Source organism: Rattus rattus, chromosome 4 (genome assembly GCF_011064425.1).
Source record: "Rattus rattus isolate New Zealand chromosome 4, Rrattus_CSIRO_v1, whole genome shotgun sequence".
Classification (NCBI taxonomy): Eukaryota; Metazoa; Chordata; class Mammalia; order Rodentia; family Muridae; genus Rattus; species Rattus rattus.
The window spans coordinates 67614062-67628981 of record NC_046157.1 but is presented as its reverse complement, the minus strand read 5'-3'; the positions used below and the strand labels follow the sequence as shown (position 1 = coordinate 67628981).

The window sequence follows — 14920 nt, the reverse complement described above, 5'->3', positions numbered from 1 at the left end:
TGGCTGGCTGGCAGGAGAGCTCCCATGATGGTTCTGAAAACCGAAAGCTCTTGGTTTCTTTGTAGAATGGCTGGTAGCAAACAGGTGCAGGCAGCTGCAATATTACAGTTCCTACCCAGAAAGGGGCAGGCATCTAGATTCAGCTATGTCCAGGTCTCCCACAGCAATATCAACAGATGTCCCCTTCACCGCTCTCCTGAGGGTGCCTGCTTACATAAAGAATAATTTTCATTGCTTAGAGAAAAATTTTGAAAAAAATTCCTTCTCTAAATTTGAATGCTTACTTGGTATTTTTAAAATGTCGTGCCAGTGAAGTAACTCATAACTTTTGAATACTGTTATATTTTGCTTTATTGTAACTATTCATATGCTTTGAGCACTATAGAACTATAGAACTCTCAGAAGTGAGGTGACATGATACAACAAGGACATTGAAGCATCTTGATAAGGGTTTCTAAGAAAATGTCCCTGCCTTGTTCTTTAGTAGGAATGCAGTAGTTTCTGGAGCATAGACTTAGTTTTCATTCACGAAACAACCCTCTCTGTGAACGGTTGGAACCTCCCCGGGTCAATCAATGGCTTCTGAAGTGCCCGACATTTCTGATAGAAGACTTCATTACAGATTGCAGAGTGGAAGTTCTTTTGCTACAGCAAAATTTCCAGAGCGACTATTTTTCCATCTTAAAAAGTATATAATTATTCATCTTATTTCATCATAATCATTTCTGTTCAAAGTAGTTTTCATAAACTATTATAATAGCAAGAATAATACAGAAAAATGGCAACAGTTATAGCGATGGCATAAGTGAACAGGTGAGTTACATAAGCAACATCATCTTCATCCCAGTTTGATGACTATAATAACATGATATAGATTAGCGAAGGCTGCCTGACGCTAAAATAGGAATCAGTATTTCAGAAATAATGTATACGGACATTACTTAGCTGTTATTAATGCTCTTGCTTATCTTGTTTGTGTGTGATAGATCAAATATGAACATCTAATTTAAGTTGTTTTCATAGACTAAAAGAAACAGATAGATGATAAGTTCCAGATAGATAATCTGATGATAGAGAAATGGTTGAGAGATGTATTGCAGACACACTGAAGCCTGGTGTGTCATTAGGATACTGCAGACTCAGCATGTCTTATTTTCTTGCTCTGTAAACCATTAGAAACATTTTTTCCAAATTTCGCTCATAAAACACTGATCAATTGACAAGAATGTCTCTTTTCTGAGGAGAATGCTTACACTACTGTTTTATTGCCTAATATATTTTGCTCCATCCATTGATAGCTTTATATCCTTCCATCAAAATAAATCCAATTTAACATTTTCCTTAGTGAGAGAAATGAGACTCACTGCCACATTGACCAGTAAATTAAAATAATGAACTATTTGACAAATAATATTAGCCAAAGAAAAACTGGCACTATATGTATGTGTATATGTTAAAAAGATACTCTTTCATTCATAGTTTTAAAAGTATGGTGAGTAAATTCTTCAAGATTTTCTTCTTTTTAGAAAATTAGGATTTTTTTCATTAATCAATTTTTTTAATTCATTGCTCACAGGGAATTGACGAAAACTAAGATTCATAAAACTATTTCTTCAAATTTCTCAATTGTATTTCAGATCTCACTGTTAAAAGAAATTGCTAGAAATATAAAAACTCAGATATACTCTCTAGTTTGCTCTCCACATTCCTGTTCTTTCTTTTTTTTCTTTTTATTTTATTTATTTATTTTATTGAATATATTTCTTTTTTTCCATCTTTATTAAATTGGGTATTTCTTATTTACATTTCAAATGTTATTCCCTTTCCTGGTTTCCAGGCCAACATCCCCCTCACCCCTCCCCCTTCCCTTCTACATGGGTGTTCCCCTCCCGAGCCTACCCCCATTACCTCCCTCCCTCCAAGAATCCTGTTCACTGGGGGTTCAGTCTTGGCAGGATCAAGGGTTTCCCCTTCCACTGGTGCTCTTACTAGGCTATTCATTGCTACCTATGAGGTTGGAGCCCAGGGTCAGTCCATGTATAGTCTTTGGGTAGTGGTTTACTCCTGGAAGCTCTGGTTGGTTGGCATTGTTGTTCATATGGGGTCTAAAGCCCCTTCAGCTCTTTGAGTCCTTTCTGTGATTGCTTCATAGGGGTCCCATTCTCAGTTCAGTGGTTTGCTGCTGGCATTCACCGATGTATTAGCCATTTTCTGGCTGTGTCTCTCTGGAGAGATCGACATCCAGTTCCTGTCAGTCTGCACTTCTTTGCTTCATCCATCTTATCTAGTTTGGTGGCTGTATATGTATGGGCCACATGTGGGGCAGACTCTGAATGGGTGTTCCTTCTGCCTCTGTTCTCAACTTTGCCTTCCTATCCCATCCTAAAGGTACTCTTGTTCCCCTTTTAAAGAAGGAGTGAAGCATCCGCATTTTGGTCATCCTTCTTGAGTTTCATGTGTTCTGTGCCTCTAGGGTAATTCGAGCATTTGGGCTAATATCCACTTATCAATGAGTGCATACCATGTGTGTTTTTCTGTGATTGGTTTACCTCACTCAGGATGATATTTTCCAGTTCCATCCATTTGCCTACTAATTTCATAAAGTCATTGTTTTTGATAGCTGAGTAGTATTCCATGGTGTAGATGTACCATATTTTCTGTATCCATTCCTCTGTTGAAGGGCATCCGGGTTTTTTCCAGCTTCTGGCTATTCTAAATAAGGCTGCTATGAACATAGTGGAGCACGTGTCTTTGTTGTATGTTGGAGCATCTTTTGGGTATATGTCCAAGAGAGGTATAGCTGGGTCCTCAGGTAGTTCAATGTCCAATTTTCTGAGGAACCTCCAGACTGATTTGCAAAATGGTTGTAGCAGTCTGCAATCCCACCAACAATGGAGGAATGTTCCTCTTTCTCCACATCCTTGCCAACATCTGCAGTCACTGGAGTATTTGATCTTAGCCATTCTGACTGGTATGAGGTGGAAGATCAGGGTTGTTTTGATTTGCATTTCTATTATGACTAAAGATGTTGAACATTTCTTTAGGTGCTTCTCAGCCATTCAGCATTCCTCAGCTGTGAATTCTTTGTTTTGCTCTGAAACCCATTTGTAATAGGGTTATTTGTCTCCCTGCCGTCTAACTTCATGAGTTCTGAGTTCTTTGTATATTTTGGATAAAAGCCCTCTATCTGTTGTAGGATTGGTAAAGATCTTTTCCAAATCTGTTGGTTACTATTTTGTCCTAACAACAGTGTCCTTTGCCTTATAGAAGCTTTGTAGTTTTATGAGATCCCATTTGTCGATTCTTGATCTTAGAGCATAAGCCATTGGTGTTTTGTTCAGGATATTTTCTCCAGTGCCCATGTGTTTGAGATTCTTCCACACTTTTCCTTCTATTAGTTTGAGCGTATCAGGTTTGATGTGAAGGTCCTTGATCCACGTGAACTTAAGTTTTGTACAGGGTGATAAGAATGGATCAAAATTGATTCTTCTACATGACGACCTCCAGTTGAACCAGTACCATTTGCTGAAAATGCTATCTTTTTTCCATTGGATGGTTTTGGCTCCTTTGTCAAAAATCAAGTGACCATAGATGTGTGGGTTCATTTCTGGGTCTTCAGTTCTACCTCACTGATCTATCTGCCTGTCTCTGTACCAATACTATACAGTTTTTATCACTATTGATCTGTAATACTGCTTGAATTCAGGGATAGTGATTCCCCCAGAAGTCCTTTTATTGTTGAGGATAGTTTTAGCTATCCTGGGTTTTTTGTTATTCCAGATGAATTTGCAAATTGTTCTGTCTAATTCTATGTAGGATTGGATTGGTATTTCGATGGAGATTGCATTGTATCTGTACATCGTTTTTGGTAAAATGGCCATTTTAATATATTAATCCTGCTAATCCATGAGCATGGGAGATCTTTTGATCTTTTGAGATCTTCTTCAATTTCTTTCTTCAGAGGCTTTAAGTTCTTACCATACATATCTTTCACTTGCTTGGTTAAAGTCACATTGAGGTATTTTATATTATTTGGGACTATTATGAAGGGTATCGTTTCCCTAATTTCTTTCTCAGCTTGTTTCTCTTTTGTGTAGATTTTTTTTTTAGTTAATTTTATACCCAGCCACTTTGCTGAAGGTGTTTATCAGGTTTAGTAGTTCTCTGGTGGAACTTTTGGGATCACTTATATATACTGTCATATCATCTGCAAATAGTGATATTTTGACTTCTTCCTTTCCAATCTGTATCTCTTTGATCTCCTTTTGTTGTCTGATTTCTCTGGCTAGAACTTCAAGAACTATATTGAATAAGTAGGGAGAGAGTGGGCAGCCTTGTCCAGTCCCTGATTTTAGTGGGATTGCTTCAAGTTTCTCTCCATTTAGTTTCATGTTAGCTACTGGTTTGCTGTATATGACTTTTACTATGTTTAGGTATGGGCCTTGAATTCCTGTTCTTTCCAGGACTTTTATCATGAAGTGGTGTTGAATTTTGTCAAATGCTTTCTCAGCATCTAATGAAATGATCATGTAGTTTTTATCTTTCAGTTTGTTTATATAGTGGATTACGTTGATGGTTTTCCGTATATTAAACCATCCCTGCATACTTGAGATGAAATCTACTTGATCAAAATGGATGATTGTTGTGATGTGTTCTTAGATTATGTTTGCAAGAATTTTATTGAGTATTTTTGCGTCGATATTCATAAAGGAAATTGGTCTGAAGTTCTCTTTCTTTGTTGGGTCTTTGTGTGGTTTGGGTATAAGAGTAATTATGGCTTCATAGAAGGAATTCGGTAGTACTCCATCTGTTTCAATTTTGTGGAATAGTTTGGATAGCATTGGTATGATGTCTTCTATGAAGGTCTGATAGAATTCTGCACTGAACCCATCTGGACCTGGGCTCTTTTTGGTTGGGAGACCTTTAATGACTGCTTCTATTTCTTTAGGAATTATGGGGTTGTTTAAATGGTTTATGTGTTCCTGATTTAACTTCGGTACCTGGTATCTGTCTTGGAAATTGGCCATTTCCTCCAGATTTTCAAGTTTTGTTGAATATAGGCTTTTGTAGTAGGATCTAATGATTTTTTGAATTTCCTCTGATTCTGTTGTTATGTCTCCCTTTTCATTTCTGATTTTTTTTAATTTGGACACACTCTCTGTGTCCTCTCATTAGTCTGGCTAAGGGTTTATCTATCTTGTTGATTTTCTCAAAGAATCAGCTTTTGATTCTGTTGATTCTTTGTATAGTCCTTTTTGTTTCTACTTGTTGATTTCAGCTCTGAGTTTAATTATATCCTGCCTTCTACTCCTCCTGGGTGTTTTTGCTTCTTTTTGTTCTAGAGCTTTTAGGTGTGCTGTCAAGCTGGCTTTCATGGTATCTGGTGAGAAGTCTGGTGTAATTCTGTTAGGTCTGCCTTTATATGTTACTTGACTTTTTCCCTTACTGCTTTTAATATTATTTCTTTGTTTTGTGCACTTGGTGTTTTGACTATTATGTGACAGGAGGAGTTTCTTTTCTGATCCAATCTATTCGGAGTTCTGTAGGCTTCTTGTATGTTTATGGGCATCTCTTTCTTTAGGTTAGGGAAGTTTCCTTCTATGATTTTGTTGAAGATATTTACTGTTTCTTTGAGCTGAGAGTCTTCACTCTCTTCAATACCTATTATCCTTAGATTTGATCTTCTCATTGTATGCTGGATTTCCTGTATGTTTTGGGTCAGTAGCTTTTTCCGTTTTACATTTCTTTGACAGTTGTGTCGATGATTTCTATGGAATCTTCTGCTCCTGAGATTCTCTCTTCTATCTCTTGTATTCTGTTGGTGATGCTTATATCTATGGCTCTTTGTCTCTTCCTTTGGTTTCCTATATCCAGAGTTGTCTCCCTTTGTGCTTTCCTTATTGTTTCTATTTCCCTTTTCAATTCTTTCACCTGTTTGATTGTGTTTTCCTGTAATTCTTTCAGGGATTTTTGTGTTTCCTCTCTAAGGGCTTCTACTTGTTTACTTGTGTTTTCCTGCATTTCTCTAAGGGAGTTCTTCATGTCTTTCTTACAGTCCTCCATCATCATGATCAAATGGGTTTTTAAATCTAGATCTTGCTTTTCTGGTGTGTTTGGATATTCAGTGTTTGCTTTGGTGGGAGAATTGGGCTCTGATGATGCCATGTAGTCTTGGTTTCTGTTGCTTGGTTTCCTGCGCTTGCCTCTCGCCATCAGGATGTCTCTGGTGTTACCTTGTTCTGCTATAATGTTCTGATAGTGGCTTGACTGTCCTATATTTCTGTGTGTCAGGAGTGTTGTACACCTGTTTTCCTGTTTTCTTTCAGCCAGTTATGGGAACAGAGTGTTCTGCTTTCAGGTGTGTAGTCATTCCTGTCCACTGGCTTTCAGCTGTTCCTCTAGGCATGTGTCCTGAGTCCACCAGGCAGGTCACTTGGAGCAGAGAAGTTGGTCTTACCTCTGGTCTCGGTTCTAAAGTCGCTCCCCGGGCCTGGGTTTCAGCTTTCAGTGAGGGCAGCAACCAGAAGGGCCTGCCCCTCCTTCTCCTAGGTCTCTGTGCACAGAGTGTCCTGTTCTTTCAGTACCATTGTTAGGTAAGTTTTAATCACTTATGTTAATGTTGTATATTTTGGCTTTTCATATCCAAAACATTGACCTTGCCAAATCAGGAGACCCTAGTGACAGCTAAAGCAGAGCTCTTTTGTGTAAATTACAATGAATAATTTTAGATGATTGAATAAAGAAGCAAACACATGGGAATATATATATATATAAAACATTAAAGAGAAATCTTCATCAAATGTCTAAATGTTTTGTAGGTAACTTTAGAGTTGCTGTTCCTACAGAGAAATTAATCTCCTACTTAATAAATTCATTTTCTCTCAATTTGGTCAGAAGGCAATACATTCACCTGGATATCCATCCAGTCCCATTTCAAATCAATTCGCTCCATCATAATGGCAGAAGACACTCTATAAAGAGTGATTTGCCACCAAATCGGAGGTCTTCATGGACTAGACTTACTTGCCTTATAGTGACAAAAGCAATCCCTATTTCTGGAAAGATGCGTTTTAAGTTTAGTTTCTTATTATCAAATTATAATCCCATGTCATGGTTTAAAATTGCACTGACTTTATAAGATATGATACAGTGAAACAATTTCAAACACATTAAATTGTATAATAATGTTTAGCTTTCTAAGAAATGATTGACATCAATATAATGGCCATGATAAACTCTTAAAGGATGGGTCACATCCGGGCCTGCTATTCTACTACCTAAGCAATACATTTTGAAAATTCTTTTTCTCAGTGATTTCAATCCAAAAGACCATAACTACAAAAGACCTGAGTTAATATTAAAAAAAAACCTTATTCCCATCATCACTAACATTTTAACATATGTGATACATTTTTAAAATATTTAGTTCTTATATTTGTTTAGATTGTTCACCAGATTTATGAACTTGAATCTTTTTATCACAAACCACAATTAAAATTCGAGAATCTTGTTTAAGTTACACATAAATTCCTTTCCTCATATAATCAATGATGGAGATTTTCAAAAATGGAGATATTATTATAAACCAGTTTTTTGAAACAGTAATGGCTAGCCTATAATAACATAATAGTATTAGCTATCAAAAGTCAAATTGTTAGAACCCTTAGATCCAAGCAATGAGTGTGCATGTAGAAACCTGACTGTGTGTAGAAGGAACAGCTCAGTGTATGAAATGTTTGCAGTGCAAGTGCAAGGCCCAGAGGCCATTCACCACCACCTGGCTGTGCATGTCTCTAATCCCAGAAGTCTTAAAGGGTGCTGAGTGGTTGAAACTGGAGATGCCCTAGAAGCTCACAGGTCAGCTAGCGTAAGAGAAGTGGCAGCATGTAACATCAGCAGAAAAACTCTCAAGCATGGTAGATGCAGAGAACCATGATGCAGGCTTCGCCTCCCCCAGCCTCCTACAGACCCTGTGTCATACACATACCCAGGTTCACAGAGACACACCCGTACTCATAAAACATCATTTTATATTTGCTTATTTTCAGTCAACACCCAACCCTTGATGGAGTTGGTTTAACATGAGCCTCCTGAAGTATATTACTTTTATTTCTTCTTAATGATATTTGAGTCATTTCATGACACGAGGTTTCTCTGTGTAGCCTTGAGTGTCCTACAAAACATTTTGTAGACCAGGCTGCTCTGGAACTCACAGAGATACAACTGCCTCTTCCCTTCTGAGTGAAGGGATTGAAGGCACATACCACCCCTGCCTGGCCTTAGCATTATTTTTAAACCATGCAATGCTTTAGAGGGGTGAAACCTATGAATATGATACAAATTCATGCAGATTATTTTACCAGTGACAAGCCCTATATTTGGCAGCTACTAAAGTTTCTTCATATGTATATCACCTCAACTGAAAAATGGCTCTTATGAAAGACAGCAGGGAAGCGTGGAATCCCAAATTCCTCACCGTCTCCTAGCCTTGGTTTACTTCTTTTAATACACAGGAGCACCCACCAGATAACAATGTCGAATATACTGCTATTTCTCCATGAGTCGAATGCTATGCAATCTGTCAGTCAGTCAGTGCTTGCTATTATTGTAGTGATCCATGGTTTAATTGGTGTGACCTCTACTGCTGTACTCAGAGGAATCTGTCACTGTGTCAAGACAACAAACTATCATTTCAGAGGATATGGTCCTTTTGATGTGGTAACTGGTCCTGCAAAAATATAGCTTGAGTGCATCTACACTCTTAGCTTCCGCTGCTGTCCATTGCTATCGGTGAACTCAAAGCCATTCTGAGTGATATACTTAATAGCACATCCCGATAGTGCCCAAGTCTTTCAAGCTCAGCAGGTTGATCAGTAGGTGATATGCAGTCTACTGTTCTAAATATGAAGATATCAATAGATCATGTTTCCCATCAATAGGTTGCATAAATGAATTAAGCAGTCAAGTAAATTTAGAAGACTCACTTCAGTGAAAACCAAAGAATTGAAATTTTGATTTAAAAAAAAAAAGTGTCAAAAGTCACAGAAAATACCCATTACAGCTCATAACAAACTAGATATTCAGGATTTGTGTAGCAAGAATTATTATCTAGGCATGCCAATGATCTTATTTTTAAGTTGTACTCATTCTCATGTGAACAAATATTAACGCAAAGTGATTTTTTGCATTTCTCATAGTGATTTTTGCCTTGCTTTAAACTATTTTGTCAAAATTGTCTTTTGCAATATGTACGGGATTTCACAAAAACCTGTCAACTGACTTCCCGGTCAATCCTTGAATGCTGTCTGTTTCTTGCTAGATTTTGCATCAGAAGTTTAGTGAGGATCAGAAGACATCAAGCCATATTTTCTGAAGGCTCAGTCACATGATTTAAACGGCATAAAGAAAAAGATGAATATTACAAGTCTAGCTCACGTTACCAATAGTTTCAGTGGATGGACAAGATGAAATTATACTCTTTCCCTCCAAAGCCCACATTTTCCCTTGAAATGTCTATATTATCACAGTGAGACATTGTGTGCCTTAAAGTAAAACTGTACTTTGTGAAATAAATGACCCACCTCAGGGAGCAACATCATGATCTCAATGGAGGAAGTGTTCTCTAGAATGGTGGGCGTGGCTGCATCAAATTCAGTTGTTCTTTTCTTTACATTGCATAATGGCGTGTCCCAGTCTTTGCTAAAGCCTGTACCTTAGTAAAAAGGAGCCTTGCAAAGGGAGCTCGCTGAATGCAGCTTGTATTATCACATTGTCTTTGCCTAGCAGGCTCAGAGCGAATGGATTTTACAGCTCACAAACCTGAATGGAGGTGATCACCTCATATTTCTGCAGCATGCAAATCCAAGTTCATTTTGCTTCTCACAGCAGTAAAAGGAAAACGCTCATGATGCTAAAAGCACACGGTTTTGTTTTATACAAAGTAGGTATGCAAAAACAGCCTCAATGGTGTTCAAATATTCATGGTCCTACAGAAATACTTAAGAGTTCAGAATTTCTTTAATTTTGTGTCATTCATTCAGTGAAATAATAAATATATATAGTTTAAGCAATTACTCTTGAGAAAAATATTTTCCAAGTCTTTATGTGGTTAAGCACAATGATTCTGTAAGTCCACCAATAGCAAGGCTACTTGAATGACTGGTTAGGCTTAGACTACGAACTAGAGTTAATGGTAGATAAGGCATATGAGTTACCTTAATGGTCAGGGCACATTTCATCTGGGGATCTACTTTCCTCTTAGTTTTTACTATTAATGATATCTCTTGAAGGCTTTTAAAAGTGAGTGGTTTAACGGAACTTTAAATTCCCTATACAGAGATGTCTTCTGTTTCAGAAGAAAATGACCAGCAGATAATATCGCTGCTGCTGCAGAAACCTTGAGTTTTGTTTTCAGTGAAAAGACTCAGTGTGGAGGGGGAAAGAGGAGCTTAGTTTTCTGCTGAATGGCAAAAGGCATCAAGTAAGAGCGCTGCCAATGTTGTCCTATGACCTTTCCTCTGCTTGAGTTGTGTGCTATGAAACTTTAAGAGATGCAATTCATTGGGTCTTTTAAAAAAAACAACTTCCATTTTCAACAAACTTATGAAGGAAAAAATGGGGTACATTCCACTTAGTCCATTTACTTTGAAGCTTTATCAAATGAGGCATCATGTAAAATGGATCACCCTAGGTTTATGCAGGTTGTTAACGTGTGGTATGGGATTAGCATCATCAAAACACTTAAAATGCAACACTTCCTTGTTACAAGGCAAAGGGAGTAGAACACAAAGAATTGTTCTTGATGAGGCTGGAAGGAGAGACGAGGCTGACAGAGAAGAGAAGGAAGCAGCAGACAGCTGCAGTGATGAGAAAGGCATAGGGGACACAGCCTAGAATAGAATATGGCTTAAAAGTATAGATGTTGCCTTCATAGTCTTGAGTTCTGTGCGTCAGATTCTCATCACAGAAAAGTCAAAATGAATAAATGGAAAGTGTGCAAATTTAAGGATATAGTGGCGATCCTTTAATATTTCCCGTTGTTCCTTTATACAGGAGACAAGAAAGTGTGCGTGTGTGTGTGTGTATGTATGTGTATGTGTGTGTATGTGTGTGTATGTGTGTGTGTATGTGTATGTGTGTGTGTTTCTTGCCTCCCATGAGAAAAACACATTATATTATTTTCTTATAAATTTCTAACATAAATGGCACAAAAACACGAACATTCCCAATCTTTTAGCTGTATGTAAATTAACGAACTGAGTTTAGACAGAGTGTTGTAATTTTGGGCTAAGTTAATGGCTTCCCAGGTAAGTGTGGCTTAATCCTCTGATCCTCTCCTCAATACTTCCCACGGAGCTCATTTTGTCTCCTCCTGTCAGTTATTATCTCTATGACAACAGCCTCAAATCTCTCCAATCTCCAGCTAAGGGAAGCTGTAGGCTTTTCTTAGGAGCTCACCTGCAGGCTCAGTGATACTTCAGATCCTATTTCTCCAACGAATGCCCTAACTCCTGTCCTTATCAAAATCCTCATCCTTCTCTACTTCCTGGCTTCATCTCCAGCTTTTTGCAAGTCCCTAAGTACAATATCCCAGTGCCGGGGTAAACTCTTCAATGGCTTCCATATGTCCTTTTGATTAGACCTCTATGAGTATTCCTTTTTCTCCAGACATATACCTGTCCCTCATTCCCACTTTCATCATCTCTTAAAACTCAGTTCCACAGTATCATGACCCAAAGCACATAGTTTCTTTGATTTAAATATCTTCCCGTTTTCCAGTTTTTGCTTGATTTCTGCAAAACTGTGTAAGAATTTCAGTTATTGAGGCAAAGTGTTTCTTTATTGAAGTTTTCTGAATTCTTCCACTTCCTTGGTGAGTAGAAATCCGTTTATCCTTCCAGCTGACTTACAAATTGGACCTTTCTAAATCCAGTTTACACAGTCAGGATTAAGCAAATTGCTCTATGAGCTACGAGTCTTACTACTGAAGTGCAAACTCTGAACCTCAATGCCAAGTCGCAGCCTTTATTTGGACACTTATTCGTGCTGCCAAAGGGTCTTTGTGGCTCTGACTGACAGGCCAAGGTGCCAGAAATCCTTTACTGCATGAACACTTGGCCAGGTTACTTATTTTCTGAGTTTGAAAATTCATAGACTACAAAGGGAAACAATAGAAATGCAGAATCCTATATTTCATTGAGGTAACTTGACCCTGCTATATTTATCTAAATGGCCCGTGTTGATGAGAGCACATGGGTCAGCTGCATAAGATGTAACTACTGAAGTAACAAGGCGAGCAATGGCTCAATCTGGTTGATTGTTTTTCCATTTGGTTTATGAGGACTTTTAAATATAAAAGAAACATGTATTATCTACTAACTAGGGGCCTTAATTAACCCCTGGACATTACTCCTGAGATCATTAGTAGAAACAAAGGCAGTAGTTACATCAATGCAGTTGACATATGTTCGTCAGACATGCTGTTTGTATGTCCAGCATATGCAATTTGAGCTCTACTGCACAAAAACACTGAAACAAATTTCAGAGGGAAAATATATCAATTATCTAAAGTCTATCAACAATCAGCAAAGGAGGAGCTGTATCTACATTGTCATTAGTTCACAACCAGGCGATTACTTTAATTATCCTCACCGGGTCTCAGGAAGATATTAAACATCCAATGATCGGTCACAGAAACAAAGGCATGAAGAAGAACACATGTATGACTCCTCCAATCTCAATGAGCTCCACCTTGATGTGCTGACGGCTGTTAATGAACGGCTACCACCAATTAGACAAACAGCAATTAGATGGAGCACTGGACTGTCAAAACAGGAACAAGGGATCGACCCCTGCAGTCTAAATTATTTTTAGGTGTCATTTAATTTCTCACACAGTAGCATGAGACAAACTTCCCTGATTTTTCTCATCACCCAGAGTCATTCTGTTTTATACTGTACATTTTGGAATCATGAGGTTGAGAGTTTTTCTTTCTCCTTTTCTGAATTTCGTGACTTGCTGGTTGATACTCTCTTTATGATCAACTGAAATCAATGAGTACAGATTAGAAATATGAGTCTAATATAGTATCTAAATGTGGGACCATAGAAGGTTGTATGCACACCCTTAGCAGCATTCATTCAGAACTATATTGTAGTCAGGTCTGGCTCTCAAATAACACACTATCTTTGCAGAAGAAGAGGGGATTTTAAAGGTATTACATGAAGCTAAGTCTTTGAAGGATTATAACATGCACCCAAGTGGGAGAGACTGGGAAGGATTTATGTGGGGCCCCAGTAGCTTGAGTCAGGAATATATTAAACATATTTATTCCTATACTAGTCACATTGCTGAAAGTGATCATGGCCAGAAGAATATTCACCAATGAACCCCAAATTTTACAATACTTAATATGCTTTCACATAAGCCATTGCCTCCCCACACTTAACAAAAATGGAAATTCTTCCTGCTTGCACTGGCAAGCAGCCTGCATGTGTCTGTGCCATGATTATTTCTGAATGACTTGGCACAACTTTTAATGCTGGGCTTCTTGTGTCACAGGATTCTATGTTCCATTTTAGTCCTGTCTTTGCTCTCTAGGAGTTGTATTTCCCTGATTATTATTAATACCCACAGGCATTTTTCTATGGCTGTCCTTGGAGTCCACACATCCCCAAGCTGCTTTAGAGGTGAGATCACATTGAGTCTACACTTCCTCAGGTCCCTTGGATGGGATCCAAGGCAGAACTAACTGCCTTCCTTATGGTGAGTTTTACTGTTGTAGCCAAAGGTGAAATAATGGAGCTTCATGTCAACGACCATTGGATTGTAATGGATCATATTCCCAATAGTACATGAGTATTTAAAATGGTGCTTCATTTGCTTCCAATTCATTGAATATTTTTCTTTTACACTATGTGCTCAAATATGATAGTGCCAATAATCTGCAATTTTCCATAGACCAGTATAACTAGTGAACCAACATTAAGCTCACACATTCATTCTCAGTCCTGGGAACCACATTTTACTTATTTTCTCTCAAGGAGGACTCTGACACTCAATATTCATGTCAAATATATTCTATTAAACTAAATATATGACACCAGTGAATAATATGTAAAAAGCAGCATGTATAGTATGCATATGTAATTGATACTATCAGAATCACACACTCTTATGCAAATGTACCCAGGCATTAATGCAAGACTCCCTCAACTATGTGTTTATAGAGAGAAAGACACAAGCAAATATTTTGAAACTTACTGCCCTGCTGGTGCCAGAGGCAATTGTGTGCATGAGGCAGAGGACACAGGTCTATCCTCACAGTCAACTGTAACGAGCTGAGCTGAAAAGAGCTTTCTAATTCTTGGCAGAATAACAAATTCTCAGGCAGAGAGGGGATAGGGGTGAGATTTTTTTCTTCTGTAAGTAACTTAATGAATGAAGTACTAATTAACATTATGGCATTGATAAATGGAGAGAGAGATTAGGGATGTACTCGATATTCAGACCTTCGCAGATGGACTGTCAAAGCCACATTAATTCCTATCTCATTGGAGCATCTGCTTCGCCCATAATCCACTGGCCCTTGGTACGAACAACACAAACTGTTGTGACTCAATTCGATTTATATCAATCTAATTTCTTTTAATCCAATTTGTATTCCAATCAACTACCTTCTAATCACTTAAATCTTCAGCCTCCATCTGGTAAATTTTCCCTCAAAATTAACGGAGCAGATGCCTCTGCGATTGTCTTCCACAGTCAAGCTAATCAGACCCTTGCAGTGGCCTATAGAGTCCCCTGAATGGGTACGTGACTTACAGTGGTGCCCTTCCAGTTACAAAACACCATGAGGTAGGAAGATCATTTTATCTAACATTAATTGGTTCATTTGCATAACACTGCTTGGGAAGAAAAA

The 14920-nt window shown here is 38.0% G+C and overlaps 1 protein-coding gene across 2 annotated transcripts in view; it reads right to left on the bottom strand.

The window, feature by feature from the left end:
- The window catches only part of LOC116897713 (roundabout homolog 2-like), a 1086199-nt gene that overhangs the window by 4050 nt on the left and 1067229 nt on the right, over positions 1-14920 (bottom strand). The window lies entirely within an intron of this gene.